The 6,993-nt window shown below is 36.5% G+C and overlaps 1 pseudogene; it reads right to left on the bottom strand.

Annotated features, from left to right (window-relative positions):
* Window positions 1–1,962: 1,962 nt before the first annotated feature.
* On the bottom strand, window positions 1,963–6,602 carry LOC147428964 (uncharacterized; annotated as a pseudogene).
* Between the last annotated feature and the right edge of the window lie 391 nt (window positions 6,603–6,993).

Consider the following 6,993-nt stretch of genomic DNA (forward strand, 5'->3'; position numbering starts at 1 on the left):
GCTAATGTTCTCACTTATCGCACAAATAATGCATGGAAAGTCACAATCCACATCATGGAGCCCAAGGGCATGAGAGTGCATGTGGTTCAATGTGTCCTTTAAAAAGGACATGTGTACATGGTATTTGTAATAGCATGTGTATCTATCCACCTGCAAAATAATGGCTTCAACATCTCAAACATTTTCATGCCAATCTTGCAATCTCGATGTTTTTCTTTGAATGTGTGAAAGAGATCAACTTGCAATATCTAGATTTGATGAGTACGTTTACTAGGATAAATGAATCTAAATAGGAATATACAAAGTGTTACATATGACATCCAAAATGTTCATGAAAACAAATCGGAGTATTTAATAGCATATTCAACATCCTAACATGCATGTAAAAGGGTGTGTTGACTACCATATATGGTGTTTTCATTAGCATAATAGGTATGCTAACTAGCATACTCGGTGTACCAACAAGCATATGCAAATAGCATAGCATGTGTGATAACTAGCATACATGGTGTGCTAACTAGCATATAAGATATGCTAACTAGCTCCTTAGGTATGCTAACTAGCATCTGACAATGTTTTGATCACCATAGCTAGGATGTTGACTAGCATACTAGCTGTGCTAACAAGCATAATCAATGTGTAGTTTAGCATGTCAGGCATGATAAACTACATAGAATGTGTGCTAATAAGAATAGAAGGTATGCTAGCTAGCATGGAATATTTCCTGATAAGCATACCCTGAATACTAACAAGAATAATATGTGTGGTGATTAGAATATTGGTTATGCAACTGATCATATCTAGTATGGTAATTAGCATACAAGGTATTCTAACAAGCATAGAATGTGCTAACTAGCATACCCATTATGCTAGCTAGCATACTAGGAAAGAAAGCTAGCATACTCATTACATGAAACGACATACTCAACATGCTAGTTTTCATACTAGGAATGCTAACTAAAATAAACATTGTGTTAAATAGCATATGCAACATGCTACTTAGCATACAAGGTATGTTAACTAGCATAAATGGTGCTAATAAACATACATATTGTGTTAACTAGAATACTTTGTATGCTAGGTATATTATTACTAATCATGATAGTGAGCATACTAGGCATGCCAACAAGCATAAAGGGTGTTAATGAGCATACATATTGTGTTAAGTAGCCTATTATTTATGCTATTTAGGTTATTAAGCAAGCTAACTAGCATAATCATTATGCTAAACAATATACCCAACATCCTAGCAATGCAAACTAACATAAACCTTGTGTTAAACAACATAATTAGCATGCTAGTGAGCATACTATGTATGCTAACTAGCATAAAGAGTGTTAACTAGCATACATATTGTGTTAACCAACATACTTTGTAAGATTACTAGGCATGCTGACTAGCATACTCATTATGCTAACTAGCACACCTAGCGTACTAAGAATGCTAACTAGCATGAACCTTGTGTTAAATAGCGTACTTAGAATGCTAGTGAGTATACGAGTGTTACCGTTCTCCGAGCGAGGTTTTCCGAGCGATCCTAGTTTCCGAGTAGGTATTGGCGGAAGGGTACTCCTATTAGACAAGGTGGTATGAGTCACTTCAATACATGCTCCTATTCCGTTCTCGAATACATATTGACAAGAATGGATTTTGTTACTTGAAAAGGACATAGAGAACTTTACCTACAAGAGGATACATACTGCATTGATCAATACGAGCAGAATGCCTAAATCAATTGTTTATTTATATACACCCTAATGTCATGTCTAGAGAGAGAGTGTGTGAGAGATAGAGAATGCAAGATTGCAACAATAACAATACACATTTAAATGGAAGACTCTTGGATACTAAATTTTTGTTATAAAAAAGACATAACAGATTATAGTTGAAAATAAGGATTTCATGTACGATCAATGAAACAAAATGTCACAGTAATTTACAATGATTCACATTTACAAAATGTCACAGTAATTTACAATGATTCACATTCATCATCAATGTAAAGGTTTCGAATGGAGCGGCGCTCTTACCGTTCCATGTCGAATCGTTTGTCTCTACACATGCTCTTTGCCATTGCTTCGGCATACACGCGCAATTGACTTTGCATGGAAGGAACAAACGAGATCTTAATACATATCAAGAAATCCATACAAAGGAAAATAATTAACATATTCAAATATAACATCTAATACATAACATTTCCAATGTAAAATGTGTTTCCTAAATTGTGAGTATTCCATATATTGTCACCAACCATGATAAAACAAATGCATATCCAAATATGGCAATAGAAGCCAAACATCACATAAGCATATATTGAAATACTACTATTTACCTAGAGCTGGCAATAAATTTCTATAAAAAAAAATCCATACAAAGGGAGAAGATTAACATATGAACAACATAACATCCAAGAACATAACATAACCGAAGCAATATGTTCCAAAACCAATGAGTTTTACATAAATGTCACTCTGCGACAAAACAAGAGCATAATTAAACATGGCAATACAAACCAAACATCACATAAAAACAAACCACACTTTGAAGAAGTCCATAATAGTAATAGTCTCAAGAGACAAGGGCCTCACTAGTCATATGGATTGAAACCTGCAAGTGGATCCACCTCATCATCTGCCTGCGGCCTACTAACATCGTCATGGTTGCTCTGTTGCATGTAAGCCAAAAGGAGAGGCTCGACATACGTGGTCATCAAGAATGTATCCACATCGATAGATGCACATACTCTACCAGTGTGCATGCATGTCTTAAGAATAGGTGCAGTACCACATCCCATCTCAATGCACACACCACCTCGACGACAGTACAGGTATACAAAGCATGCTAAAAATGTATGACTCCTCTCTAGTCCCCCACGCCACTACTGCGCGACGGGGTCCAAAGCACGCAAATCATCCGGAAGATAATGATAGGCGAGGGTATCTAAAGGATGCATGCCGAAGGACTCAAAGAGGGGTGTACTCTCTACAATGAAAATAAGAGGATCTGTAGCTCGGCGTCGAACCATAAAAAGCATTGACGTAGAACACTAGCAACAAAAGATAATAATATCCAATTAAACCTTAATTTAAAAAACACATGTAGTTTTGAACATTTGAACGTAATATAATCATCACTATATTCACATCTGTGCGAATACCACCAATCTCCTTGTATCCATATGTAGAATGGTGAATGACAACCACTCGTCTCACTATCTCCAAATCATAAACGCGAACATAGCGCTCAATCCACCCAATTGTGGAATCGCCTATAATATAATTGCACCATCGTATAAAAGTTTCAATAAGTAGAAGCCAAAATAAACATAAATGTTAACAACTATTAACTTTAACAAATACCTGCCATAGAGGCCATCACCAATAACCATCCCAAGTCTGCCAAAGTAGATGCTGCTAAAGCAATCCCATAGTGCACATGGTCCTCAGAAACAAAATCCCAGGTGGGACAAGGACCGTCACCACCTTGAGTGCCTCCAAATGGCAAGTCAAGGAAAATGAAGTCAGCTGCCCAATCCACAACTTTTCCCCTCTTTGTATAATTAACCCCTGAATGCTTATTTTGCTTGATGAACTCGTGCACACTATAGAAGATATCATTTTTTCTTCCTCCCGCAAAATCCTTCCCAATGATGATGTAATCACCAACCACTACAGTGCTTTTGGGATTCTCAACATGAGGTGTGTATCCCAAAGAATGCGTTGCAAGATAAATAAACTGTGTAGTCCTTTTGGAAAGCCTCTTTTGACCTTTAAGAGAATTCCCTTCAGGATCACAAGAGCATGATATCAATAAGGTTTTTCCCTCAAAACACAAACGGATAAGAGAATAGAGAGAGAGAGAGAGAGAGAGAGAGAGAGAGAGAGAGAGAGAGAGAGAGAGAGAGAGAGAGTATTTGTGTATGTGTGCACACTCGCACACATAAATGCAAAGACATCACGTGGATACTTGAGAGACATACACATATAGACTAATATATAAGTACTTACATGCATACAGAGACATTTATATATGTATGTATACGTACACAAGTAAGTAGGTATGTATGTGTGTGAGTGCATGTGTATATAAACACTATTAAAATATTTACTAAAGAATCAAAATAGATGTGGATCTTGGAATTCAAACCTTGAGTGCAATCCTCTATTTCCAAGTCCTCCATATGATGAGAAATATCAAAGGACTTTTGGCTTTCAACATCAATCCTTTGTTTCTCAACATGCTTCTCTTTTTGTTTATCTACACAACATTAGAATAAAGAACAAAACATTATTGAATACCAACAAATCATATTTACATTTAAAAAAACAAGGCAAATTACAAGACATAATACATGATTCAAAACATCACTTATACAAAATTTCAAATTATCATACTCTTTCTTTGGTCCACTTCTTTTGGAACCATGGTTGATATTTGTGAATAGAGCTCCTTCTCTCTATTCAATACATGAACTCCTTCAAGATCTATCCACCATGGACAATTGTCAAGCTCCCATTGTGTACATTGATGCATAGCATGTGGGTACATACAAGTCTCTTCATTTAGGGTCAAAAGCCATTGCTTTGCCCTAACTGGAATACTTGGCACATGACCTTTTTCTTGCAAGCAAACAAAGTACCTACCATGGACAATAAAACAATTATCAAAAACATGATTTTATCTTCGTTATGAAATTAAAGTAACTATCAAGTAGATTCATTCACACATCTTCACCTAAAAAGTAGCCTCATAGAGGCTTTCAATATCATATCCTCTTTCTTGACAGGTTTATCATTGCTCTTTTTCTCCTTTGGCTCTCCTCAAACCTCAAGAGGAAACAAATGTATCCTCATCTCTATCTTCACCTCTTCATAGTAGTCAAATAGAGAGAGATCAAGAGGGACAATCACCCCTCTTGGCACATCCATAAAATCGACCAGCACCTCCTTAGCTTTATGGTATATCTTCTCAAGCACAGCTTCTCTTCTAAGCCAACTTTAAGAAGAAAAAATAATTTCATGTATTATTTTTGTCAGCCTATAAACCATGCAATGTATACGATCATAAAAAATTGTTAGGAACTCATTGTCTATAAAGATGACCCCCTCGTGCAAGACCATACATAGATCTTGTGGCTTTGTTTTCCTCCAACAAAGTCAGCCAAAAGATTTTTGACTCCATTTGAACATCACGTAAAGCCAATAAATTCAATTTCTCAAGCGTTGCAAAGCTTTCGGGCCCCCATTTGAGAGACCATACCTTTGACCGCCAAGTATCTCCATGCTTGGGATCGACAATATTAAGGATCTAAAATTAACTTAGTGAATTCAATAATTTATCTAAGAAAAGTAAATACACACACAGTTGTTCATTGAGAAAGACTCACCTTTCCAATCCTATCACCATATCTTGAAGCCAACTCCTCATTCTCCTTCTCTTCAAACAATCGAAGCTCTTCATCTGACATTTTCAGTCTTGCATCTTCAACCTTCTTGTTTAATGCTTTACTTATTTGCACCTAGAAAAATAAGGGAAGGAGTAAAATCCATTGTGACAAGCTTACATTAAGGAATACTAAATTCATGTTAGAAATATATACTACATAAAACTTACATTAAAAACTAGCTTTCCGAGATATCTATGTGTGAGAGGATACCAGGGCTTAGCACCTTTGGTACTCTTCTTTCTGATACGTGCAATCAACATTCTATCTCTCTCAGGTAGGTCTTTGAGGTACTCCCCATGATCAGCAGAACAAATATTTGCACAATTTACTAGTTCATCCCTCAAGGTTGTGGTCACCGAGGCATGTGTATTCAAACTACATGTTCATAAGCAAGATAAATTCACATAAACATAAATAAACTTGAGAACTATAATAACTAAAAAGAGGAAGAAGGGGACTCACTAGTTCATCCTCTGTAAACTTGTAAGAAGGGAAATCTCACTAACCCTGGTAGGATCAATAATAGTACAAAGCACACGACAATGCTTCACTTTTGTTTCTTTGAAGCATTCTTTAATAGCAGATGTCCATGCCACTATACGGTGGTTGCCTTCCCAAACATAGAACATGTGACCCATTAGTTCCTGAAGTTCTAGTTTAAGAATGAGGTCATCTTCAAACTCTTTGTTAACTTCATGCCAAATAGGATCCCAATCTCTCTGTATTGCTTCATCCACAATTGAAACTTTTTGTCCCTTGTCCAAATTGACACAATAAATGCTCCTTTCTCTACCACATAACCCTCTCTAGCAAATGCTATTTTTAAGCCCGAAAGATCATCACAAAGACCCCTAACCCTTGCATAAGGAATGAGTCTACAAAGAGGAATGGGTGGACAATGGTGACAGTTGAACATCCTTGTTTTCTGAAGAATGTCCTCTCCCATGTCCATGTAAATCTTGTTCTCTTCATTGGATTGCTCTACAGATTGTACCTCTGGCCTAACAACATAAGGGACAATCATCATACTTGCCTCTTGTTGAGCAATCCTTTCATCAAGTGGAACAACCCCTGAAGCATCCAAATTTTGGCTCTGAATCTCTTCCTCAACATCATTTTGCAATGAAGTGTCATCTTGACTCTCCTATTGCATTGAGTCTACATTAAGTTGAGATGAACCTCTGGTTTTCCTCAATTGCTTATGACCCCCAGCAACAGCCGAAGGACTGCAAAGAGACACAAGTAAAAAAGTCTTTGTTAAAAAAAGCATCTCAAATTGAAAAAAACACCCTAAAAGTAGGCAGTGCCGACGCGCCCTGCTTTCGGGGTGTTTTTTTACAATTTGCAGGCCATTTATACTGGCATTTATACATGCAGTTTCTACTAATATGTTAACAAGATATTGCATTTCAAATAAAAAGAAATTATATGACATGATCACCAATATAATCTAATATATTATATCTTTTATTATACTTTTATTATTACAGAAATGAACAGCTCTGCAGGCAACACTTGGCTTTCAATTGAATGCCACTGAGATG

The sequence above is a fragment of the Adiantum capillus-veneris genome, chromosome 22 (assembly GCF_014529385.1).
Source record: "Adiantum capillus-veneris isolate H3 chromosome 22, ASM1452938v2, whole genome shotgun sequence".
Classification (NCBI taxonomy): Eukaryota; Viridiplantae; Streptophyta; class Polypodiopsida; order Polypodiales; family Pteridaceae; genus Adiantum; species Adiantum capillus-veneris.